The sequence below is a fragment of the Rattus norvegicus genome, chromosome 11, assembly GCF_036323735.1.
Source record: "Rattus norvegicus strain BN/NHsdMcwi chromosome 11, GRCr8, whole genome shotgun sequence".
NCBI classification, from domain to species: Eukaryota; Metazoa; Chordata; class Mammalia; order Rodentia; family Muridae; genus Rattus; species Rattus norvegicus.
In genome coordinates, this window is record NC_086029.1 from 17510380 (window position 1) to 17538162 (window position 27783).

General features: G+C 36.3%; 1 non-coding gene across 1 annotated transcript; it reads right to left on the bottom strand.

Annotated features, from left to right (window-relative positions):
• Positions 1–7923: 7923 nt before the first annotated feature.
• On the bottom strand, positions 7924–8028 carry LOC120095711 (U6 spliceosomal RNA). The gene has a single exon (XR_005491510.1). It is a non-coding gene; the product is annotated as a U6 spliceosomal RNA (small nuclear RNA).
• Positions 8029–27783: the final 19755 nt, after the last annotated feature.

Genomic DNA, 27783 nt, shown 5'->3' on the forward strand with positions numbered 1-27783 from the left:
TTTAACCCAGAATTTTTCCAGTTCATTACTTCCCTCAGAATTGCTGCTCTGGGAAAACCAATTGCAATTCTATTAAAGAACTCCTTGTTATTAGGCCTCTTTCCCTCTCTCTTGCTTGTACTCTTTTTAATTCAAAAAATTCCTCTTTCACATTATCCAAACATCTCTTAAAGGACTACAGTCCCTTCTCTTCATATTTTAATACTCTGAAGTTGAATGCATTTGTACTTTGATGTTATAATCTGAGCGATAATGAAATTCCTGAAATAAGAGAGTTATTTACAGTCTAATGCTATATGCTCCCAACTCATTCTGGTAGCTATTTACATGAATATTTCACAGAAATATTAAGGGGACTAGGAATCTTTTTTCCCTCCAATGTTAAAATTGATTATCTCACATTTTTGTGCTTTCGTGATAGAGAATCGTCATGAGGGCATCTGCAAAGCAATGCCCATCACCAGAGCTTTCTACATACCCTGCGTTCTTGTCACTTATTAAAATCAGTGTGCTTCATTTTCCCAGCATAGCCTTCTGCTACTGCTGAAGTGATGTGCACAGTCAAAGCAGCGGCTTGAATTTTGCCTGAGTTTCTCAAATAATCCAAGCAGAAATAGAAAGTTTGCTTGAAGCACTATTGTTATTCTTCTCTTCACAAGTTGACTCATCCTCAAGGCTGTCAATCAAGTGTCTTCTCTGTTAGGTGGTTCCACTCTCTTAACCACAGTTGCTCAAAATGTCTAGACCTCACAGATTTTCTAATCTTATTCTTGGAAATGTTCTTTAGTTATACAGTTCTCATTTCAGACATGGAATAAAATATACCCTGGAAATATACTCTGGCACACATTTCCCTTATAAATAACATATTTTCTTAAGCCTTTCTGTATAAAATTTCCTAAACTTACAAACTAACATAATTGTATTTTCTCAACTATGTAATTGGTCATGGAAATATATACATTATACGTGCGTATAATATACGCATGTGAATGTCTAAATAAACTTCCAACTAAACACATGTAAATATCACTAAGCCTTTGAAGTAGTTACTTCTAAAGGCTGCATGTTTATTCAGAAGTGGTACCATACTCTATTACAAAAAACACTGAAAATACTTTTAATAAAATGACTATGAATGTCTATGATGGGTGCTTAAAATTTTTATATTTTTGTTCCTATGATGCTTATATATAAATATCTGTATGCTTATACATACACACTGTCCCCAAACTCCATTAAATATTCTGCAGTATCAAACATAGAATCCCGAGCCTGCCATCTCTGAATCCCTTGTGTCTTCATCCCAGTCTCCAAGTCACTGTCTCTATTTCTCCCAAACAAGCAACATTCTCCCTTGTATTGTTAGAAATACCCTTGCATTTTCTTCTGGATTTTTATTATTCAAGCGTGCAATCTTAGATGTTCTCTGTCTTGAGGTGTTTTTTAAATAGTGGTATGGATTTTAAATCCAGGGAGATGGCTTACGTTCCTTACTTTTCTAGGTTTTAATTATTGTCACTAAACTGATACAGTTTTTCAGTCTGTGTACTGCTGATGGCCCGTGTGTTACGTAAGGCAGAATGTTTCATCCTTTGTCGCTCTACAGGGTGCTGGTTCTATTCAAACAACCAAATACAAGTATAAAGCATGGGTGGTACTTACCATGTGTGTTGTCTTATCATTTTCTTTTTTTATTATTAACTTATTTTACACTTCAGATTTTATTCCCCTCTCGGTCCACCCTCCGACTGTTCTACGTCCTACCTCCTCCCTGAACACCCCGTTCCCACGAGGATGCCCGCCTCCCTGGTCCCCTGCCTCACTAGAGCTCTAAATGTCCTCGGACTTCCAGTCAGTCTCTTGAGGGTTAGATGCATCTTCTCTGACTGAACCCAGACCAGGGAGCCCTCTGCTGTGTATGTGTTGGGGCCCTCCTCTCAGCTGGTGTATGCTGCCTGGTTGGTGATCCTGTGTCTGAGATCTCAGAGGTCCAGGTTAGTTGAGACTGCTGGTCCTCCTACAGGGTTCCCCTCCTCCTAGCTTCCTCCAGCTTTTCCCTACTTCAACCTCTTCTGTTCATTCACTGGGTGTACATATCTGCATCTGACTCTTTCAGCTGCTTTTTGGGTCTTTTAGAGGACAGTCGTGTTAGGTCCCTTTTTGTGAGCACTCCATAGCCTCAATAATGGTGTCAGGTCTTGGGGCCTCCCCTTGAGCAGGATCCTACTTTGGGCCTGTCCCTGGACCTTCTTCCTCAGGCTCTTCTCCATTTCTATCCCTGCATTTCTTTCAGACATGAAGAATTATGGGTCAGAGCTTTGGCTATAGGTTAACAACTCCGTCCCTCACCTGATGGCCTGTCTTTCTGCTGGAGGTGGGATCAATAAATTCCCTCTCCGCACTGTAGGGCATTTCATCTAGGGTCTCTCATTTGAGTCCTGAGAGTCTCTCACTTCCCATGTTTCTGGTACATTCTGGAGGGTCCTCCCAACCTCTTTCTTACCAAGGTTGCCTGTTTCCATTCTTTCTGCTGGCCCTTAGGGCTTCAGTCCTTTCCCCCCACCCAATACAAGATCATAAGATCATGTTCCCCTCTCCCCCCACCCTGATCCCCTTTCCCTCCACTGCCCCTCTCTCCCTATAAAAACAAAAGAAAGAAAAAAAGTACAGAATACCCAAGATACGGTCAGTCCACAGATCTCAAAAAGCTCAACAAGCTAGAGGGCCCAAGTGAAGTGTTATCATTTTCTAAAGGCAATTCATATGTGATTAGCATTTTCATTGATGTTTGTGTCTCACAAATGTAGCTTCTTTATGTCACTTGAAGTTTTGCTTATGAACTGGAATTTCTTTTCTTTTTTTTAAATTTTTATTTATCCTCTCATACAATACATCTTGTCCCATCATTTCTCCCCCCACCCCCTGATCCAATCTCTCCCTAGCCTGTTGGCATGGGCTAGAGAGGCATATCTGTGAGTTCGAGAGCAGCTTCGTCTACAAAGTCAGTTCCAGTTCCCTCATTTCATGACAGATCATTAGTTATTGTTTTAACCTAATTCTACACTTTTCTGAAGCTCATGTATTTAGACGACACTAACTGATAGTCTTCCTTGTTGAGTTAAAAATGCACCTAAACTGAGGTATAGCACATCCCCGATGTACTTAGTATCCTGTAGTTCTGGAAGAGTTTCTAAATGATTTCAGTGGATTTCAAATAATCTCAGGAAATTCTTGGTCTCTGATCTTTCAAAGAGCATTAGTTTTTATTATTTTTTTTTAGTTTTTATTATTTTATCTCAAACTCACTTCAGTCACTCCTTCCTGTCACCATGTTCTAGAATGTACTTTTAGCAATACAGAAGATCAATGTTCTTAGTTCTCATTTGTATTCTTATTGCATTTGTTTCTTAAGAAACCCACATGCCAGGTTATGGTGGCATAGCCTTTAATGCTAGCACTTAGGAGACAAGGACAGGCAGATCTCTTAGTTCAATCCCAGCCTGGTCTGTGGAGTGAGCTTCAGGACAGCAGCGTTACACAGTGAAACCCTGTCCTGAAAATAGAAAGGAAGGAAGGAATATGGAAGGAAGAATAAAAAAGAAAGAACAAAAAGGAAAGAAAAATAGAGAAAAAGAAAAGAATAAGAAAAAAGAAAAGAAATTCTCGCAATGTCCGTTGTTTTGCCTCTTGCTTCTTGTGAAACATGTTAAATTCAAACCTCAACTTGCTCCACAATAAACATACATGAAAAGTAACAGTAACATACATTTAAGTTACTAGGACAACTGTTAACTGGAAAATTCCACAGCCTGATGCATTTACATAAGCAGGTACTCACTTTTTCATATTGCTTTTTCTGTTTTCAAGTGTGTACAACCTCTTCTTAGTTCTTAGGTAAGGTGCCTACATTTTTCTTTTCCTAGTATAGTACTGAAAAAAAACCTTTATAGTACTTTTCTTCTTGTATATCACTGATGAAAAAATCTATGAAAACGGACATTTAAACCAAGATACTATCCTGTATTATTCCCTTGCTTCCTGTAATCAACTGAAATACCTAAGGTCATCACTCCATTCCATAGGAGAAAACTCATTGTTTACTAAAGGATACAAATTCTAAGGGTGTTACAGTTGCATTTCCTTCAATTTCACACCTTTTCTAAATTCTCTAGTGTATAAGGATTGCAATTTCAGCTGTCATAAGGTGAATTTATAAACTTAAATTTCCCCAATGGGGTATCGGCATGGATTTTGTACATTGTTTTATATGATGGTAGTCATCTTATTACTGATTGATGAACAAACCCCCCAAAAATCAAACTTCTTTACTAAGTTATTGTATTCATTTATTTTCTCAGGTCTATTTACAGAAAAGCCTGCGGTCAATTTGAACCCCCTGACATCATATTCTATTGTGCATCCATTTGGTTCACACTAAAAATCACTCTTGTCTAGTAATTCAATCCTCTTTATATTGTCCTACTGAATAGTCATTTTTCTCAGAAACATATTTAGTCCTTTTATGGAAAGCATTTTATATCCACTCTCCCGTGAAATACTTCATTCAATTAAGTTTGAAATATTTTCCCCCTTCAGTTTTATCTTAGTAGTTTTCCATTGTAAGATTATTATCTTTGTTTGTAATATTGGAGAGACTGAATCAATTCATAGATCATTACAGTTCATATGTATATTTATTTTTATTTTATCAAAACTAAACAGAACTAAAATCCTTTCAAAACAAACTCCCAATTTGTATCCCACCTTACAACATAAAAGTTATTTAAATACTATACTCTCTATACAATTATTGAGATTTTAATAGCTCCAAAATTAATTTTTCTAGAGAGATGAACTTATATATTTATAATGTTTCAGTTAATGTCTATGCACTGGTGGAGGGATAGCTTGTGTGGAGGAGTTTGAGAGCAGCCATGTCTACATAGTGTGACCTCATTTCTTATTTAACTAATAGACACAACATGATTTGTTTCTAGAATTCACTCACTCTTGAGGGTCTTGACTGAATATTGTGCAGCATGTCAGAGACCAAATATTTGTTGATAATTGTTCTTGTCTTCTTCCCATCAAAAAGTTCTTGCAAATCCAAAATCAAATGATAGCTCTTCACTACTCATACTAATATAATTGTGTATCTCTGCTGATATATTATAATTCCTTCCTAATAGTTTTCTTGCCTCTAGTTTCTTTTTCTATTCAGAATGAAGAGACTTTTACAGATGTAATGAATATCTCAAATTGAGATTTCTTTAAGAATTGCAAAATTACCTGGTAATATTATTCAAACTAATAAGCATTTATGATGGTGGAGTATTCTCCCATTGAAGGAAATTTGAATCTCAAGGATGTGGAGGAATTTTAATCTAGTAAAATGATTACTCTGGTTGGAATACAAACATGCCTTTAGTCTCAGGAGAACAGGGCAAGCAGATCACTGAGTTCAAGGCCAGCCTGGAACAGAGCAAATTCCAGGACAGAAGAGTTTCCTGATGTGCTGGTACACATCATTAATCTCAGCACTCAGGAGTCAGTTTAGTTCAGTCAGGTGAGTTCAGATCAGTCAGTGCAGTGAGTACAGTGCAGGGGAGTAGAGTCTGTTCTTGAGTTCATGAAGAACAATGCAGGTCAACAGAGGCAGTTTTACCGGGTAGAGAAAAGTTGCCGAGAGTAATATGCTACACAGAGGTAATGACAAAATGAACCAGAGAATGAGAAGTAGTGAGAAGTTTAGTACAGATTGTGACAGTTAGTTTGAGTCCAAGCAGAGCAATTCAGTCAGAAGCCAAGTTTGACTCAGTCAGCTTAGAGAAGTTTTTTGTTTATTTTGCTTTGTTTTGAGCCAGAACAACTAGTTGTATCAGCCAACCAAGGCTCAAAAGGAAGTAGAAGGATGAGCTTATTAAGCAACAAGCCTCTGATACTACAATTACTGATGTCAATAAAAGTTACATTTACACAAGAGCTATTCTGTGCATTGTATTTGGAGATAATGAAAGTCACACAGCAAAATGATTAGAGACTTAGCAAAAGAGAATAATCTTGGGATGAACAAAAGGAAACAGTACTCAGAATGAAGAAATGTGTGTGGTGGTGGTGGTGGTGGTGGTGGTGGTGTGTGTGTGTGTGTGTGTGTGTGTGTGTGTGTGTGTGTGTGTGTGTGTTGTGGTCTATGTAGTTTGGGCTGCTCAATATATTTTTCTAATAATACATTTTCTATTTTTCTTTTATTGAGAATACTTTTATGCAATCTGTTCTGAGTATGTTTCCTTTTTCTTAATTACTCTGAATTTCTTCCCTCTTTCTTCCAATCCAGATCCGTACTCATTTTGTCTTTCCTTAGAAAACAAACAGGTATCTAAATAATAATATGAGATAAAACAAAACAAATGAATCAGGTTTCGATAGGTGTGTGATTTCCATCTGATTTTCACTTCTATTCCATTGAACAACCTATCTGTTTTGTACCAATACCACATTGTTTTTTATTGCTATTGCTTTGTAGTACCACTTGAAATAAATACCTCAGTTATTTGATTACTCAAGATTGTTTTAGCTGTTATTTTGTATGTGTTTGTGTGCTTGTGTGTTTGTGTTTGTATATGTGTGTGTGTTTGTGTGTTTGTGTGTTGGTAATGAAACTGAAAATTGTTTTACTACAGGTTTAGAATAATTGTGTTGGAACTTTGTTAGGGATTACATTGAATCTGTAGATTGGTTTTGGTAGGATGACAATTTTACTATATTAATACTACAGGCTCATGAGCACGGGTGATCCTTCTTTTGATATCTTCAATTTTATTTCTTAATGTCCTAAAGTTTTAATCATATAAGTCTTTCACTTCTTTGGTTAGGAACAACCAATATATTTTATATAATTTGAGACTATTATGAAGGATGCTGTTCCTTAATTTTTCTTTCTCAGTCCATTAGTATTTTGGGGGGGACAACTGATTTTTGAAAGATAATTTTGTGTCCAGATACATTGCTGAAGGTGTTTAATCATCCTTAGCAGTTCCTGGGTGGAATTTTTGGGTCACTATGTATACTATCATATCATCTGCAAATAATGATACTTTGACTTCTACCCTTTCCTTTATACATTCCCTGGATCTCCCTCAGTGATCTAATTCTAGTTATGACTCCAAGCAGTATACTGAAGAGGCATAGAGAAATGGACAGCATTGTCTTATTCCTAATTTTAATGGAATGACGCTCTACTTAAATAGAGTTTGGCTATGGGTTTGCTGTAAACTGTCTTTATTATGTCCATTGCATTCCTAATTTCTCCAGGACTTTGGTCAGAGGGGTGTTAGATTTTGAGAAGGGACTTTTCTGCATCTAATAAGATGACCGTGCCTTTTTGTCGTTTTATTTGTTTGCATACTGTGTTATGTATTTTGAATGACTCCTGTATTTGTGGGATGAAGCCTACCTCATCATTATGAATGATCAGTTTGGAGTGTTCTTTGATTCTGTTTGCAAGAGTGTTTGCATCTTTGTTTAGCAGGAAAGTTGGTCTGTAATTCTTCCATTATTGAGCCTTTTTATTTTTTTATTTTTTGCTTTATCTATCAAGATAACTGTAGCTTCAGAAGAAGAACTGAGAAGTTAGGTAAATACAGCTTCTATTTTTGTGGAATGATTTTCGACTCATTGACACTAACTCTTCATTGAAAATCTGGTAGAATTTTGCAATTAACCCATCTTGCTTGTGTGTGTGTGTGTGTGTGTGTGTGTGTGTGTGTGTGTGTGTGTGTGTGTGTGTATTTCCCTCTTTTGGTTTGTTGGTTTGGAATTATTTATTTCCTGTGTTTTCTTGTGTATGGTTAACAACTTATTATATTGAAATTTCCCTTCCAGTGCCTTTTATAAATCTGAATTTTGTAGATAGATACCAATAAAAATATGGAACACTTCAAAAATTTGCCTGTTATTTTCTTGCAGGAATCATGATAATCTTCTATATAACATTTCAATTTTAGTGTATGTCCTGCCTAATCAAGAATCTGTTTCCAAATTTAAAAGCATTATGGGTTGTTAAAGTAAGAATGTTTTCTTGATATGGTGTTGATTGAGATTACAGGCACTTAAAGAGCCTTTTATATGCCCAAGGGAAAGCTGTCTGACCAAAACCAAGACATGTCTTGAGATTTATGTTTCAAAAATTTGTCTAAGTAGGTAAGTAGAGAAACAGAGCATGTAACATTTATATTGTGACCATATTTTTTTGAGAACTTGCAAGCTGAAAACCATAGGCTTAGACATTTATAAGGCAAGCCCAGGCAGAAAGTGGTAACAGTATGTTTTATCGCAATGTTTTATCTAATAAAACATTACCTGTCATGTAATCCTGTATCATTTGACTATCACTCTAACCTTTTTCTATAATTAATACTATAATTCTCAAATAAATATTTACATATTGGACAACTTGAATATATCTTGACTATTGAGGTCCAGGATTCTTAGAAGTATATTAGTCCCATTTCATTAATCTAAATAATCCTAGTGTTTGACTAAAGGATTTTATGTCTCCAAGAAGTATGAAGAACTCATTTTAGGAGGATGGTGCTCTTAAGTGAGATGTTGAGCTTCTAAAACTGAATATGGCAGTTTCAAAAAGGATGCCAAACATGTATAAGAGAATGATTTCTATTATGAGATAAAATGAATTGAAATATGCGGCAAATAAAATTTCCTGCAGCATGTCTTCAGAGGAAACTACTTACAGTGTTATGAAATATTCTTCTGCAATGATTTATGCTAGTTTATTCCCTATCAATATTTTGGTTTCCATTTATAAATGTAGTTAAAATGTCCAGTGCTTCCTGCTGTCTGATTTCCATCACACTAGAGCTATGTTTGACTAATGACTACTTGTATAACTTCTTGTTTTACAATATCCTTCCTAATCCTAAATCACTCTGAAAGCCACTAATAGGTCCTGATGTGTCATGTCACTCAGCATAAAGCTCCTCATGTATTTTTGATAACGTTCAGACTCTGGCAAGATAACTCCCAACATAAAATTGTTTCTGTGAACTTCTCAGGAAACAGAGATCTGTAACAATAATTTTTATAAGAAATATTTTAACCCTTGCTGATTTCACATAGACAATACTAACTCCTAATCCCAATAACATTACCACTCAAAACAGCTGCTTAATACATTGAAATCAATTCTAATCAGTTTAAATTCTTGAGTTCTCCAACAACTTTATTCTATGTACATATTTATAATTAACTATACTTAAATGGATAGGGATGCTATATTTCTTATGGAGTTACTTATGCTCTGCCTTGCTAGCAAATTAAATAGTTCCTAAAGCAGATATATGCTCTGGTAATTTGCTTTTATCTGCCTAAATTCTAATATCATTATCAACATTTAGAAAAAATAGAATACTTGATGAAATAGCCTTTCCTAGTAGTCAACTATGAAAAATACATGTACTTATCTAGAAAATACAATGTTTCAGTAGAATTTTCTGCCTGATGAAAATGAAACTTCATAATATATATTTGAGGATTTATACTCTTCTCAAAGGAGTCAATGACTTTTAAATATTTTCAGTGAATATGGCATGCATGAATCACCAAGGTCAACCAATTTCTGAACAAATACTTCTGTTGGCCAGAAGTATTTAGATCTGAGTTTAGTAGATAGGCATTGTTGAGGAATATATATGTTAATGGGATCACTCCAAGGTTCTATCAAAGAGATTATGATGGTTTTTAGAATCTTTGATCTTTGGAGTAATCTGATATATTCATCTTCAGAAACTCTCGCCAGACTTCTCAAGAAACCAAAATTTTCTGTGTAACAAATATTATGCAGTATGTGAAAGAGTTATTAGGATAAACATATTTAAATGTTAAAGTTTCTGTGAATCACTTTTTGGAAAGAACATTCGTTAAGGTTCCATTAACTTGATTATATACTTCTTTTTAAAAAAGAAGTCTTCGATAATTACCTGCATGACTATGTCCTTAGATCATATCTATTATACATCCCCCATATCCCTATAATATTATTCTTACAGCTCCCCCATCTCCAGATTACTTTCTTAAGTGACTAATTTTCCTATGTTCAGAGGTTCTGGAAGTCGTCTACTGAAAGCAAAGGCAGTATATCATTGACTACCATCTCTTCTGCCATAATTGGCCATGAACTACTGACAGCAGCCTCCACCTGTGTGTGGGGTCCCTGACTCTCATTGCTTTTCACAATGAAATGTTGACTGTGTTGATCTTGTAGCAATATTGTACCCACAACCACTGCTTCTGTGATTTCATGGCAATGACTGACAGGTTCAGAAGATGTTTTTATTTAGCAAATCATCCTCGCCTCTCTCTCTTACAACATTTCTTCATTTTCTTTTGATTTATTTCCCAAGATTTCATAGGGAAAGGATTTGATGCAGCCTTGTCATTATGCTAGGGCTCCTTATTCATCTTCTCTGTACACTGGCCAGCTGTGAGCTGGTGTTAGGTACCACACGTTGTGTGAAGAAACTTCCTATGAGGGATATGCATTGCAGTTTTCTCTGGTTATAAGAATACATATTTATGAGTCTGAACTTATATACTGCCCTGATAAGGTACACAAGATAAATAAATAGAAGGCAGATTGATACTGTCTCTTTAGTAAAATAATATGTCGGATCTATGACCTTCCTTGCCTTGAGCTTCTGATCTTCAGAGTTCTAGGTGTGAGTTCACTTCTATTTAATATTCTTAATAATTCCAAGTAAAAATTATTGATTTGCTCCATAACAATTATGCCAGTACTTCACATATAAGCCATTATTGTTGTTTTCAGGTTCATATAAAGGTTACGATTAATGTTGTTTCCTTTTCCTTCAGCAGCCGTAGGGCCCTGTGAAAACTAGCCATCAGGGAGGGTGCTTCTTTCCAGTACCAATTAGATTTCTACGTGTCTCTCTGACTAATGGCTATAACTTCTTTAGCAATGTTAAACCATAAAGTTCCAGTAGGCAACTGAGAGCAACAGCAAAAGCATGTGTTGTTTTGGCTCTATCCTCTGACCAGAACTTAAATGAGATTTTTGTATGTTTCTTTATGGCTTCTGGTAAGAGAATTATCTGTTCCCCTGTTCAGGTAGGTCTCATCTAATTAAGGTTTTGGGGTGTGTGTGTGTGTGTGTGTGTGTACACTTCTTTTTCTTTCTTTCTTTTTTTTTGGAGCTGGGGACCGAATCCAGGGCCTTGCGCTCGCTAGGCAAGCACTCTACCACTAAGCTAAATCCCCAACCCCGTGTGTACACTTCTAAATAGTAGTTTTTCATGTAGTCTTTTCAAATATTTTACTCTTATTTATACCTCCCTAAATATAAACATCTTGCCTAAAATAATAGGGCAAATATGTATAAAGAACCAATGTAATTGCCTAAGAACTGTGAAAATAATCTGTTTTTCTTTTAATTTAATAAAATAAAAAGCTAATAGGATGTATACATTATTAATGTTGCCATAGCAAAATGAGGAAGAACCATGAAAAATATTTGTACAATGGCATTATTTTGATATAAAACATTTTAATACAAACTATTTTGTTACAAAGAGGTAGAGTTTAATACATTTTTTTAAATTATTAACTTGAGTATTTCTTATATACATTTCGAGTGTTATTCCCTTTCCCGGTTTCCGGGCAAACATTCCCCTAATCCCTCCCCATTCCCTTCTTTATGGGTGTTCCCCTCCCCATCCTCCCCCCATTGCCACCCTCCCCCCAACAATCTAGTTCCAAGCAACCAGAGCTTCCAGGGAGTTTAATACATTTTAAAATTAGTTTTATTTAAAATGATACATCCCAATACATTATTCAAGTTTTTTAAAAACCTATATTCTAGAAAACTGCTTAGTACTACTGGCTTATTCAATTTAGACTTTTATGATGTATGACTGAATAACCCAAGGTCTGTGGTAAGGGAACTGTAATATTGCCCACTTGCGATTCTAGTGTTATAGTGGTACAGGCTGGAGAGGTGAAGAGTTCAAAGCTGTTCTGAGATGCAGAACAACACATTGATAAAGCAAACAAACAAGCAGCATGAATAGTTTCTGGTACTATTTCTGCTAGCTTATTCAGCAAACTGACAAGCAAGCTTTGATAATTTTAAGCAAATCATCTCATTTTTTTTTGTTTTAGTTAAGACAGTGAACTGGGAGCAGAACTGAAAGAAAAACTATAAACCTTTATCAAATAATCTTAAAAATAACTCTGTGTAAAAAATAGGAAAATACCTAAGAATATGTTGTTTAAAGTAATAACTACCTGTATAATTGCTGTAAATAATAAATAAGACAGAGTAATGAAAGGAAGATAAATCACATCAAGTTTACATTAGTTATGTTTAAATTATGTGCTACATTCACTAGATTCATGGTTCACTATTAATAATAGCAACCAAATTATCAACTGCTTAGAATATAAATTAAGTGAAAATATTACAGGAGGCAACTTTTACTGAGTATGACATATGCATATTATTAGAAATGAAAATGGTTGACTCTAAAGATATTAATTGATTTCAACATCTGCAATATTTTAGGTATTTAAGGCTGAGTTATTTGATCAAGTGTTTACCAAAAAGATGATTTCTTATTTCTAAACCTAATTTTATTTTTTACTTCCTCAAATAACTTTATAGCTTTATCAAAGCCAATAAGTTTACAGGAATTAGCACTGGAAGTGGAGTTCTCTTTCTATTGCTAAAATGAGAACCAGAGAATAAATGACTAACGTTTGAAAAGGTGTTTCTTTTCGCTTGTTTTGCAAGAAGCATAAGATTGAGGGGATGCGTCTGCTGATGATCTTTATTTTGCAAATCTCTGAGGTGGTGCAAAGCATTGTGGGTGGAGAGACTGAGAGCCTGTGTGTGTGTGTGTGTGTATGTGTTTGTGCATGTGTGTGTGCATGCGTGTGTGCATGCATGTGTGTGTGTCTGTATGTGCTAGTCTGTGTGTGTTTCTTCTGTTTTCTAGTATTTCTCCCTCTTTTAGGAGGTCAGTGGAGTTCAATTAGCTTTATATCTTATATACTCCTACCCACTTCACAAATTCCCAATTCAGAACACTATAGCCAATTGTTTCTACCCTCTTAATATTTTCCAAGGAACATTAAATTCTAAGCTTTGAGGCCTTGGTGGAAGCACTCAGAGAGTACCCACATTATAGTAATGTCTCTTTCAACCTGCAGAATACTAATGAGGATTTAGGCAGTTTTAGGTAGAGTTTCAACACTTCAATGGGTAATGTGTTCCTTCTATGGTAATCATGGGCTGAAGAACCAAGCTAGATGAGCATAGCAGTACATGCTCTGCAGAGATCAGGTGAGCTGTGATGTTTCCATTTTTATATTGTTTCAGTCCTGACTCAATAAACTTGGGAATATCTAGCAACTTAAGCATGCATTAAATGTCTGTAAATATCCCACAAAGTGATCCTTCCTTTGTATTTCTGCAAATATGTCTTCTTCTTCAGCATCGACTGCCAGTGGGAATGTGATGTACTACAGTCCATTACTGAGAATGGCTGCCATGTTAGTCCTTAGGGAGAACCAATGCCAGAGACAGAAATAAAGTCTCTCTATTGCTGGCTCATTTTATACCAACTCGACAGAAGCTAGAGTCATTGGAGAGGAGGGAACCTCAATCAAGAAAATAATTATATCAGTTGGGGCTTACACAAGGCCGGGTGGCATTTTCTTGCACAGTGAATGATGAAAAATTCCCAACACATTGTAGCTTGTGATCCTTGGCTGTTGTTCCTCTGTTTCATAAGAAAGCAGGTAGAGCAAGCAATGGGGAGCAAGCGAGTGAACACGGATCCTCCATGGGCCTGCATTCCAGAGTCCTTGCCTGTTTGAGTTCTTGCCTTGGTTTTCCTCAATGGACTGTTCCTCAGGATATTTAAGACAAATAAATCTTTCCTTCAAAATGCTGTGTCATCACAGTATACTAACTCTAATTAATATACTTGGTAAGTGGAAAATAACAAAGCAAGCTGTCCTTCCAAAATGTCATCTCTGTTACAACCCTAAAGCAGCATTTGTTTCTGTTCTCTCTTATCAGCTCCTCCTATTTGAAGAACTTGTTTTCCATGTTTAAAATTCCTCCTTGATATCTTCTATTGTATTCTTAGGTGCTTACAGGCCATGTTCACAGGCAAGATCATGTCTGTGTGCAGTGAGGTATGTCCATAGCTCCCTTATACATATTCAGATTTCTTGATATTTTCTTTATATATAAAATTAATATTAGACATAGTCTATTGGACCTCAGCCTAAAGTTCAGACTTTCCTGATCAGATTAATTTGGGTAATTAGCCTTATAATTTCCAATAACTTTCTTATTATTATTTATACTTTTAATATTAAAAGTCCTTCATTATCTTGAAGGGATTGACTCCAGAAATATCGAGTCCTACTGTTCGGCACAATATATGCCTGAAGCTATTTAATTCTTTTGTATCCAGAAGTAAAGCTATCTCTAGATGGTTGTCTTATGCAAATGCCATGTGATTTCTGTGTAAATAGCGCCTGTTCTTTAGGAAATGACTCCAAGAAAATAGTTTATACCTGTACAGAAATGTTCTAAAAATATTTAATCTGCTATAGATTGAATGCATGAATGCAGAATTTGTAATTATATAACGCTAAGTATATCTACTATACAAAATGCTGTCTGTCTGTTTTAAATCACATTTAAGAAGACAGAAGGGAAAATTATATCATTGTCATGGAAACCAGTGAAATAGAGTCAAGCACGTTTCAAGTTTTCTGAAACTAAAACTAAGAAAAACCACCATAATTAAAAGAAGTATCATAGGAACACAAATAGTAATGGTATACTTAAAAAAAATGAGAGATTATAACTGTTGTTATAAGTGTTTACAAACAGTTGAATAAAAATTGTTAATATACTTTTAAAATATAGCAAGTCTAACCTAATTAAAAATATGATGGACTTCCAGGAGAGATATTTTGAAAAGTAAAATGCTCCTAACCTTTGAATATCAAATACTTTAAGAGTGTCACCAAATAAGCACACAATTAACCTGTATTGACATCACGGTGAAGCATTTTCTGAGCTATGAGGCATGAAAGCAGAGATTATAATTCGATACTGACCCTAAGTAAATGAAGTAGTTTATACTGGTGACATTTAAAAGGAATGGTACAGTTGTAACATTTTCTTCTCATTTAAAGAAATAATAGAAGGTGCGAACTTCATTTTTACATTTCCATCTAAAAAATTTAAAAGACAAAATGCTCTGCTTTGCTTCCAATTGATTCAAGATAATGTTTTCAAGAAACACTGCATTCTATGTATTCTTTGGTCTTACAGTGTTTATACATCTTCCTATTGAACTATTAAGAGTTTGAAAAATTGATTACAATTTATAGTTTGCACTATAGATATGTACATCATTCAGTGAAAAAAACTATATAGAACTGAGGTAGAGAAAGTTATATGCTGTTTGAAAATTTAGAGCAAACTTGGTATACTGAATAACCTATTAGTTTCCTACAACAAAAGCATATGAATGAAAGCAATGGTCATCAGACAAAATTATAGCAAACACGAATAGAACCCATTAACACATCTCATAGATTCTGTTTGTTTGGTTGTGTGAAAATCTGAATTCGAATTTGTAGGAACAAAATGGTAACAAATTAAAGAAACATTTTCAGTTGATTTTTTTCCCTCTATCTTTACTAACAGGTATTTCTTATTAACATTTCAAATGTTATTCCCTTTCCCGGTTTCCGGGCTAATATCCCCCTAACCCTTCCCTCTCCCCGCTTATATGGGTGTTCCCCTCTCCATCCTTCCCTGATTACCACGCTCCCCCCAACAAACACATTCACTGGGGGTTCAGCCTTGGCAGGACAAAGAGCTTCTCCACCCACTGGTGCTCTAACTAAGCTATTCATTGCTACCTACGCAGTTGGAGCCCGAGGTCAAACTATGTATAGTCTTTGGGTAGTGGCTTAGTCCCTGGAAGCTCTGGTTGTCATTGTTGTTTATATGGGGTATCCAGCCCCTTCAAGCTCTTTCAGTCCTTTCTCTGATTCCTTCAACGAGGTCGCAGTGTTAGTTGAATGGTTTGCTGCTGGCATTTGCCTATGTATTTGCCATATTCTGGCTGTCTCTCTCTGGAGACATCTACATCCAGTGCCTGTCAGCTTGCACTTCTTTGCTTCATCCATTTTATCAAGTTTGGTGGCTGCATATATAGGGGACACATGTGGGGCAGGCTGTGAATGGGTGTTCCTTCAGTCTCTATTCTGAACTATGATTCCCTATTCCCTCCCAAGGGTGTCCTTGTTCCCCTTTTAAAGAAAGAGTGAAGCATTCGCATTTTGGTCATCTTTCTTGAGTTTCATGTGTTCTGTGCACCTAGGGTAATTCGAGAATTTGGGTTAATATCCACTTATCAATGAGTGCATACCATGTGTGTTTTTCTGTGATTGGGTTACCTCACTCAGGATGATATTTTTCCAGTTCCATCCATTTGCCTATGAACTTCATAAAGTCATTGTTTTTGATAGCTGAGAAGTATGCCATTGTGTTGATGTACCACATTTTATGTATCCATTCCTCTGTTGAAGGGCATCTGGATTCTTTCCAGGTTCAGACTATTATAAATAAGGCTGCTATGAACATAGTGGAGCATGTGTCTTAGTTATATGTTGGGGCATCTTTTGGGTATATGCCCAAGAGAGGTATAGCTGGGTTCTCAGGTAGTTCAATGTCCAATTTTCTGAGGAACCTCCAGACTGATTTCCAGAATGGTTGTACCAGTTTGCAATCCTACCAAAAATGGAGGAGTGTTCCTCTTTCTCCACATCCTCTCCAGCATCTGCTGTCACCTGAGTTTTTGATCTTAGCCATTCTCACTGGTGTGAGGTGGAATCTCAGGATTGTTTTGATTTGCATTTCCCTTATGACTAAAGATGTTGAACATTTCTTTAGGTGTTTCTCAGCCATTTGGCATTCCTCAGCTGTGAATTCTTTGTTTACCTCAGAACCCCATTTTTTTCTTTTTTCTTTTTTTTCAGAGCTGAGGACAGAACCCAGGGCCTTGCACTTGCTAGGTAAGCGCTCTACCACTGAGCTAAATCCCCAACCCCAGAACCCCATTTTTAATAGAGCTATTTGTCTCCCTGCTGTCTAACATCATGAGTTCTTTGTATATTTTGGATATAAGCCCTCTATCAGTTTGTAGGATTGGTAAAGATCTTTTTCCAATCTGTCAGTTGCCATTTTGTCCTAACAACAGTGTCCTTTGCCTTACAGAAGGTTTGTGGTTTTATGAGATCCCATTTGTGGATTCTTGATCTTAGAGCATAAGCCATTGGTGTTTTTTTTTTCAGGAAATTTTCCTAAGTGCCCATGTGTTCGAGATTCTTCTCCACTTTTTCTTCTATTAGTTTCAGTGTATCTGGGTTGAAGTGGAGGTCCATGATCCACTTGGACATAAGCTTTTTACAGGGTGATAAGCATGGATCGATCTGCATTCTTCTACATGCTGACCTACAGTTGAACCAGCACCATTTGCTGAAAATGCTATCTTTTTTCCATTGGATGGTTTCGGCTCCTTTGTCAAGAATCAAAGTGACCATAGATGTGTGGGTTCATTTCTGGGTCTTCAATTCTATTCCACTGGTCTATCTGTCTGTCTCTGTACCAATACCATGCAGTTTTTATCACTATTGCTCTATAATACTGCTTGAGTTCAGGGATAGTGATTCCCCCGGAAGTCTTGTTGTTGCTGAAAATAGTTTTAGGTATCCTGGGTTTTTTGTTATTCCAGATGAATTTGCAAATTTTTCTATCTAGTTCTATGAAGAATTAGGTTGGAATTTTGATGGGGATTGCATTGAATCTGTAGATCGATTTTGGAAAAATGGTCATTTTTACTATATTAATTCTGCTAATCCATGAGCATGGAGATCTTTCCATCTTCTGAGATCTTCAATTTCTTTCTTCAGAGGCTTGAAATTCTTATCATATAGATCTTTAACTTGCTTGGTTAAAGTCACCCTGAGGTGTTTTATATTATTTTGGACTATTATGAAGGGTGTCATTTCCCTAATTTCTTTCTCTGTTTCTCTTTTGTGTAGAGGAAGGCTACTGATTTGTTTGAGTTAATTTTATACCCAGCCACTTTGCTGAAGGTGTTTATCAGGTTTAGTAGTTCTCTGGTGGAACTTTTGGGATCACTTAAGTGTACAATCATATCGTCTGAAATAGTGAAATTTTTACTTTTTCCTTTCCAATCTATATCCCTTTGATATCCTTTTGTTGTCTGATTGCTCTGGCTTGGACTTCGAGAACTATATTGAATAAGTAGGGAGAAAGTGGGCAGCCTTGTCTAGTCCCTGATTTTAGTGGGATTGCGTCAAGTTTCTCTCCATTTATGTTAAAATTAGCTACTGGTTTGCTGTCTATGGCTTTTACTATGTTTATGTATGGACCTTGAATTCCTGTTCTTTCCAGGACTTTTATCATGAAGGGGTGTTGAATTTTGTCAAATGCTTTCTCAGCATCTAATGAAATGATCATGTGTTTTTTATCTTTCAATTTGTTTATGTAGTGGATTATGTTGGTGGTTTTCCATGTATTAAACCATCCCTGCATCCCTGGAATGAAGCCTACTTGATTCTGGTGGAAGGTTGTTTTGATGTGCTCTCGGATTTCGTTTGCAAGAATTTTATTAAGTATCTTTGCGTTGATATTCATAAGGGAAATTGGTCTGAAGTTCTCTTTCTTTGTTGGGTCTTTGTGTGGTTTAGATATAAGAATAATTCTGGCTTCATAGAAGGAATTCAGTAGCTCTCCATCTGTTTCAATTTCGTGGAATAGTTTTGATAGTATTGGTATGCTGTCTTCTATGAAGGTTTGATAGAATTCTGCAATGAACCCATCTGGACCTGGGCACTTTTTGGTTGGAAAACTTTTAATGACTGCTTCTATTTCTTTAGGAGTTATGGGGTCATTTAAATGGTTTATTTGTTCCTGATTTAACTTATGTACTTCGTATCTGTCTAGGAAATTGTCCATTTCCTGCAGATTTTCAAGTCTTATTGAATATAGGCTTTTGTAGTAGGATCTGATGATTTTTTGAATTTCCTCTGGCTCTGTTGTTATGTCTCCCTTTTCATTTCTGATTTTGTTAATTTGGACACACTCTCTGTGTCCTCTAGATAGGCTGGCTACGGGTTTATCTATCTTTTTGATTTTCTCAAATAACCAGCTTTTGGTTCTGTTGATTCTTTCTATGGTCCTTTTTGTTTCTACTTGGTTGATTTCAGCTCTGAGTTTGATTATTTCCTGCCTTCTACTTCTCCTGGGTGTGTTTGCTTCTTTTTGTTCTAGAGCTTTTAGGTGTGCTGTCAAGCTGCTGATATATGCTCTCTCCTGTTTCTTTCTGCAGGCACTCAGAGGTATGAGTTTTCCTCTTAGTACAACTTTCATTGTGTCCCATAAGTTTGGGTATGTTGTACCTTCATTTTCATTAAATTCTAAGAAGTCTCTAGTTTCTTTCTTTGTTTCTTCCTTGACCTGGTTATCGTTGAGTAGAGCATTGTTCAACTTCCATGTACTTTCCTTACTGTTATTGAAGACCAGCTTTAGCCCATGGTGGTCTGATAGGACTCCTGGGATTATTTCTATCTTTCTGTAACTGTTGCGGCCTGCTTTATGACCGCTTATATGGTGAATTTTGGAGAAAGTACCATGAGGTGATGAGAAGAAGGTATATCCTTTTGTTTTAGGATAGAATGTTCTATAAATATCTCTTAAAACCATTTGGTTCATGACTTCTCTTAGTTTGTCTGTCTTTGTTTGATTTCTGTTTCCATGATCTGTCCATTGATGAGACTGGGCTGTTGAAATCTCCTACTATTATTGTGTGAGGTGCAATGTGTGCTTTGAGCTTTAGTAAGGTTTCTTTTATGTATGTAGGTGCCCTTGTATTGGGAGCATAGATATTTAGGTTTGAGTGTTCATCTTGGTGGATTTTTCCTTTGATGAATGTGCAGTGTCCTTTCTTATCTTTTTGATGATTTTTGTTGAAAATCAATTTTATTCGATATTAAAATGGCTACTCCAACTTGCTTTTCCAGACCATTTACCTGGAAAGCTCTTTTCCAGCCTTCTACCCTGAGGTAGTGTCTGTCTATGTCTCTGGGGTGTGTTTCCTGTAGGCAGCAAAATGTTGAGTCCTCGTTGTGTATCCAATTTGTTAATCTGTGCCTTTTTATTGGGGAATTGAGTCAATTGATGTTGAAAGATATTACGGAATAGTGTTTGTTGCTTCCGGTTATATTTGTGGTTGGATGTGAGATTATTTTTGTGCTTGTCTTCTCTTTGTTTTGTTGCAAAATGATTAGGTTCTTGCTTTTCCTAGGGTGTAGCTTGCCTCCTTATGTTGGGATTTCACTTTATTATCATTTGTAGGACTGGATTTGTAGAAAGATATTGTGTAAATTTGGTTTTGCCATCGAATATATTTGTTTCTCCATCTATGTTAATTGAGAGTTTTGCAGGATACAATAACTTGGGCTGGCATTTGTGTTCTCTTCTGGTCTGTATGACATCTGTCCAGGATCTTCTGACTTTTATAGTCTCTGGTAAGAAATCTGGTGTAATTTTGATAGGTCTGACTTTATATGTTACTTGACCTTTCCCCGTACTGCTTTTAATATTCTTTCTTTGTTTTGTGCACTTGGTGTTTTGACTATTATGTGATGGGAGGAGTTTCTTTTCTGGTCCAATCTATTTGGATTTCCTGTGTGTTTTGGGCCAGTATCGTTTTCCATTTTACATTAACTTTGACAGTTGTGTCAATGATTTTTACGGAATTTTCTGCTCCTGAGAGTCTGTCTTCTATCTCTTGTATTCTGTTGGTGATGCTTGTATCTATGGCTCCTTGTCTCTTCCTTTGGTTTTCTACATCCAGGGTTGTTTCCCTTTGTGCTTTCTTTATTGCTTCTATTTCCATTTTTAATTCCTTCACCTGTTTGATTGTGTTTTCCTGTAATTCTTTCAGGAATTTTTGCATTTCCTCTCTATAGGCTTCTGCTTGTTTATTTGTGTTTTTCTACATTTCTATAACAGAGTTCTTTATGTCTTTCTTGAAGTCTTCCATTATCATGATCAAATATGATTTTAAATCTAGATCTTGCTTTTCTGGTGTGTTTTGATATTCAGTGTTTGCTTTGGTGGGAGAATTGGGCTCCGATGATGATATGTAGTCTTGGTTTCTGTTGCTTGGGTTCCTGAGCTTGCCTCTTGCCATCACGTTGTCTCTGGTATTACCTTGTTCAGCTATTTCTGACAGTGGTTAGACTGTCTTATAGGCCTGTGTTTCAGGAGTGCTGTAGACCTGTTTTCCTGTTCTCTTTCAGCCAGTTATGGTAACAGAGTGTTCTGCTTTCAGGCGTGTAGTTGTTCCTGTCTACTGGTCTTCAGGTGAACACCTGTGGGCATGTGTCCTGAGTCCACCACGCAGGTCACTTGGAGCAGAAAATTTGGTCTTACCTCTGGTCTCAGGCCTGGAGTTGCTTCTCAGAACCAGGTTTCAGCTCTCTGTGAGGGCAGCAACCAGAAGTGACTGCCCTGCCTTTGCTCGGGATCCTGTGCACAGGGGGCCCAGATGGTGCTAGGCGTTTTCCTCTGGAGTCAGAAATGTGGGCAGACTCTGGCTTCCCAAGTGTGTCTGCCCCTCTGAAGTTCTAGCTCTCCCTCCCACGTGATTTGGGTGCAGGGAGCTCTTTGACAGGGTCCCTTGAGATCCAGGAGGTGTCTGGACTGCAGTGTTGAGTGCCCTTATTCCTGTTTCCAGACACCCTATACAGTTTCCTCTTGGACCAGTGATGTGGGTGGTGGTGAGCAATACTGGAGGTTTCTCCTGCCTTGCAGTCTCAGGAGTGCCCAACTCTCTGTTCGGTGAGTTCTCTCTCCCATGGGGTTTAGGAGAAGGGAGCTGTGGGCCGGGATCAGTGAGGTTCTGGAAACATTATCTCCTTTAGAGTCCCCTCTCTCCTGACTGTCCAGCCCTGAGCCTGACCTCCTCATAGGCGTCCACATGCTCCCCAGTTGATTTTTTTTAATGTATACCTGTTTAGTCTTCAAATTCATTCTGGTTTCTTACTAAACCCACCTCCTGCTTTGACATGTGAAGTTGACAAAGGAAAAATTTAATACAATTCTTCCAGTATTTCTTTGTCTTTTCTCCTAGAATGGTGCATCCTACCTATTCAGTGTTCATTCAGAAACACTTAGATCTGAGAGTGTTTAATGACTTCACCAAATGGGATTTTGGATCATTTAGGTCTAGCATTTTGGGGGCACCTAGACTTGCATTTGATATGAAGTAACTCCTTAATTACAAAGTCTAGAACAATTTACAAGTGGTATAAAAATTATGAGCAGATTAGAAATGAGCATTGAACTGTGAAACTATATAATCCTGAGTAAAATTTACAGTGGTGATCAAATAAAATTTATAATAAAGGGCATTTATCACATCCTTAGTAATCCACACCATCCATTTTTCAATACAAGGTAATTGGATATAAATAGTAAGCAGAAGTCATAAAACAACCACAATTAGCCTTTTTAATGGACAATTGCATTTCTTTAAATTCTTTAACTTTCAGGACCTATGCTATTAATTATTTCTTATTGGTTATCTTTAACTATGGTCAGTCAAAATGTGCATAAGAGATTCATGTCACATTTATGTACACAAACACACACATACACACACACACACACACACACATACATAGAAACAGACACACACTCACACTCACATACTTTTCCCAGAAACATTCAGAAAGTACTTTAAAACACTCTATCCCAAAATACCATGAATTCAGAGCAAGCCTGTGAAAAACCCAAGAAAATGTACTACATCATGTGGGAAAGTTATAATAGTTTATAGCAATTGACTATTGTCTTCTAGAGTTTAATAAGTATTATCTCAACTTTATAGAAAATGTTTGGAAGTTGCTTTAGAAATATAGCATTGACATCTGGGACACCCAAGCTCAATGTTCAGTAAAAGTTCAATTATCCAAAGCACTTCTTGCTATGGAGTTCCCATTCTTTGATCTTCTCTTAATATTGGACTCTGGTGAAACAAATCTACTCTGGTGTCTAAAATCTACTCTCCTTTCTTTTGCTAGATCTTACAGGACATCACATCCTGCTGGTTTAACTCAAGAAAACATCATTTCTTGTTGCAAGTGATTCTGTACATTTCAGATGCAAACTGATTTTTCTGTTTTATAGCATGTGCTACTATTTAAGCAAAAGTTTATCTTAGAAGAACAAGAAACAGCAGAATAAACTATAATTGTATATTTGACATCCAACTATTACCAACTTCACTGAGGGAGAATGTTTTATCTTGGCAGCTCCTGGCTGTTCAGTAATCAGACATGTCAAAAAGAGGAGAGGAGTTATTTAGGATTACGATGAACATTTCTGCACAATTATTTGAATTTATCAAACTCTACGCCAGTGCTTTTGTGTTTGTAAACTATTAACAAGACATAAAATCAATTTAATGGCTCATAATCAGCATTTAAAAGGTAACTAGAATGGAATAAAATGTAATAGAGTCTCCCAGAGCATGATTTATACTGAGTTGAGGGAACTTCTGCAGTATGGGAGTTCCAGTTCACTGCTATGTTCCAAATACCTTGAAGCCATAATTCTCCGTGCAGTCAAAATGGAGCATTGTCCCTTGGATCAGGGAATAGATCATATGAAGTCATGAATGTGGGGTTCCAGTCATGAGATTAGTGTCTGTGATGGTTTGAATAAAATGACCCCTGTAGGTCCACAGGGAGTGGCACTATTAAGAAGCATGGCTTTGATCTTGGAAGTGCAAATCACTATTGGGTAAGCTTTGAGGTCTCAGAAGTTCAAGTTAAACCTACCATTTCTGTTGCATGTGGATCAAGATGTAGAACTCCCAGCTCCTTCTGCACCATCATGTCTGCCTGCATGCTGCCATGTCATGCTTCTTGCTGTGATGATAATGGAGTAGACCTCTAAAATTGTAAGCCAGCCAAAATTAAATGTATTTTGTTTGTTCATTTTTTATTGCCATGGTCCTGGTGTCTTTCCACAGCAATAGAAATTCTAAGACAAGAGGACCTGACCAAAACTGAATGAAGCTGTCTGATTGCTAACACTTGACCTTCAGAATGCTGGAGAAGCACTGTTGTTCTAGACAATAGACTATGAGACTATGGAAATTTGCTGTAGCAAGTAGACTAACTAGACGTTGGTTATGTTAATTTGTTTGTTTCTGAGTTAAAGTAAAACAAAAACAAAATAATTTCATATACCTCATTTTTCCACAGTTAAAAAGTTATTAACCTATGCTTTCACTGCCCAACCTATCTGTTCACTTGACTCAGATGTAAATACAAAGTCACACGAGTGTAAATCATCCCAATGAAGAAATCATAGTACACATGAAATGTTCCCTTTCGTGTTGAACTTTGCACTGTTACACAATGGCCCTTTATCTAACTTGGTTTGTGTTTTTATATCTCTGAAATGAAAAAATAGTCATACTAACGCTCTAATGAGAAGCCCACTCTATATTATGATTGAAAATAGTTAGCTAATATTTTAACAACCTGGTTTCTTTTCCCTTACAATTTTTTTTAAATTTTCGTGTTCCATTTCAGTTTTTCTGAATTTGAAAGTCTATTAAAATTGGAGTCACCTGCCTTTCGTACATTACCCTGTCTTTAGATGCTCTCTATGTCACTTTTAGTATTTTAATCTAAATATATCTATATCAAGCCTATATACCAAGCACAGAAACACCAGGAAACCTTTGGAAGATCATTATAATCAAAAGACTTCAGGATCATCCTCCTACCTATTTTCTATTCATAGATAAATGGACAAAATAGCAGCATTCCATCTGGTTTATTCCACTGGGCTTCAAATATGCCATCTGGCCCATTTTCTGTAATAATATTCATCTCGTCCAACTATTCTGCAAAATAAATACTGAGTCAACCTGGTGTCAGAATTACTTGTTGAAGGGTTACTCATTAAGCAATTTTTTGTTTTGTTTGTGTTTTTGTTGTTTTCAAAGTAACAACAAACTTTTCTCCTGACACAGGATTATTTTGGGACATCCTTCCCTCTGAGTTCTGTGATCACATCTGATGAGAATCTTCACAGTTTAACAAGCATCACATTGGCTGTCTCCCACATTTTTTGTGATAAAATAATGGCTAATAATCATTTCAACAAAACTTTCAAGTTCAATTTCTTAAGGAGGAGGCTGACAGGTCAATTGTAGCTTAATTCTTCCAAGCCCTAGGTCTTCAGTATGTATATTCAACAATAGGGTCTTACCTTCAAGTGATGGTAGGAAACCGAAGAACAATAGTATTGTTCTATGTCGTTTTGAGTCTCTAGATTGCCCTAGCTAAAAACTTGAAGGGACATTTCCTATGTATAACACTGGTGTTTCTGCATGAGGTGGGCAAGAGAAGACTGAAAAGAGATGGAGAAAGCTTAAATTCCACTGGCAGATTCTTAAAAAAAACAGTCTTATTTCCAAAATATGAAGAGTGTAGACTCTTCCTTACCCTTGTCTTCTAACATTTGAACTTAATTACACAGTATGCTGTTTTCTGAAAAAATAAAGTTATTTTTTATATTGGAAAATAAAGTGCAATTTTCTTTTTAAAAAAATAATAATGGCTAATACTCCTAGAGCTTGGAAACTTTTGCATTAGCTTAGGGGCATTAGAAAACACAGTACCTATCTACCTAGAGCCACAGACCTTTAACCACATAAGTTGTACCACACACATATTTCTATAACAGCAATAAAAACAATTTTTTAAAGATTTTAAATGAAATTTCCCAAACGCAATAAACAGTGACTTTACAAAGTATAAGCAGCCAGTTTTGTTAGTGTTATTGAATCTCTTTCTGTCCTAGCTTATTGAATGAAAGGCACGGTAAAACTTAATAGAGCCTTTGAGTCAAAGTGTTCTCTATCTAAATTACTTAGGAGGCAACAAATGTGCTATGTGAAGGAAATGGTCAGTATTAAAACTCCAAGTGTGTGGCTCAGAGGAGTGCAAGTGATTCTGTGTCACACAGATAGATGCTCACAATACTGTGGATTAAGGGTAGGTGGCAGGAGCAAAGTGGCCAATAGGTTTGTTTAATGGAGTGTTTTTTCCTTGCACTACTAATGAAACAGAAGGCTGTTTATCTGCTAGTAAATATTTAATGTTAGATATACAATTTGTTTCTCCGTTCACAAAATTACAGTTTCTTAAAAAGTGTGCAATTGCTAAGACCGTAATACTGCTTACTAATGGTAGAGTCTAGCTTTCTTTTTGAGGTGTGGAAGCACAGTAATCTTTGGAAAGATGAATATAACAAGCCCATGGAACCCTTTACTGTTTTATGCGGTAATTAATACTATCATGTATATTCATACTATGTGTATTTTTAATGCATCGAACATGCCAAAATTATTATGAATGCAAGTGTATGTGTATATCTATAATATCAAAATTAATATGTAGGCAGAATAGATTCTACTATGCAATCTATATTTTCTTTTATGATATATATATATATATATATATATATATATAAAATAAGAAAATTAATAGCACAAACAAAACCATGTGTTCACACACTGCAAATATGCTGTGACTCACTGACAGGCTTCTATTGAAAAACTGTTTTGAAGTTTGGTTTTCATTGCTGTTATAGAAAAAGGTAGTCCAGTCATTTTAATAAGTCATTGCATTATATATGTATAATATACATTATTTCTCTGAGTATATGTAAATGTACATGTATAAAATGTCCAGGTTTCCTCATTTCTATGTGTAATGCTCAGAAGCCATAAAACCATCAACAATACTGCATATTCATCAGCATCACCTAGGACCCAGCTGAGCAGTCTGTCTGACTCAACTGGAATGTGTCATTTTCCCTTCCATTTTCACTTTTTTATGAACTTGATTACTGCATTGGCCTCATTTTATTTTTATAATTATATCTATTCTACCTGGTCTTTCAAGAAACAAAAGACTTTTTTATTAAAGAAATATGGTCTTCTGTTTAATGAACTAAAGCTTATAAAAAGACCTGTGGAATGTCAGACATGCTAATATAATGCATGCATATTAATATATTTTATTTACTTGAATAGCGTTTTTATGATATTTCTTTTTTTATAGTCCAGTCATTAGCCCCCCCTCTGTCTGTCCTCCCACAGTTCCTCATTCCATGTCTCCAAAAGGATACCCCCCACCCCCTCTGCCACTAGGTCTCCCTGTTTCCCGGGGCCTCAAGTCTTTCAAGGGTGGCACATCTTCTCCCCCTGAGGCCAGACCAGACAGTCAAATGCTGAAATTGGGGGTCTCAGACCAGTTCCTCTATTGTGCCTGGTTGGTGGCTCAGTGTAAAGAAGCCTCTAAAAAACCAAACAACCCAATCAATAAAAAATGGGGTATAAAGCTAAACAGAGAATTCACAACAGAGGAATCTTGAATGGTTGAGAAGCACTTTCAGAGATGTTCAAAGTCCTTAGTGATCAGACAAATGAAAATCACAATGATCCTGAGATTACAGCAACCTTACAGCAATCAGAATGGCTAAGATCAAAACCTCAGGTGATAATACATGTTGGCAAGGATCAGCAGGAA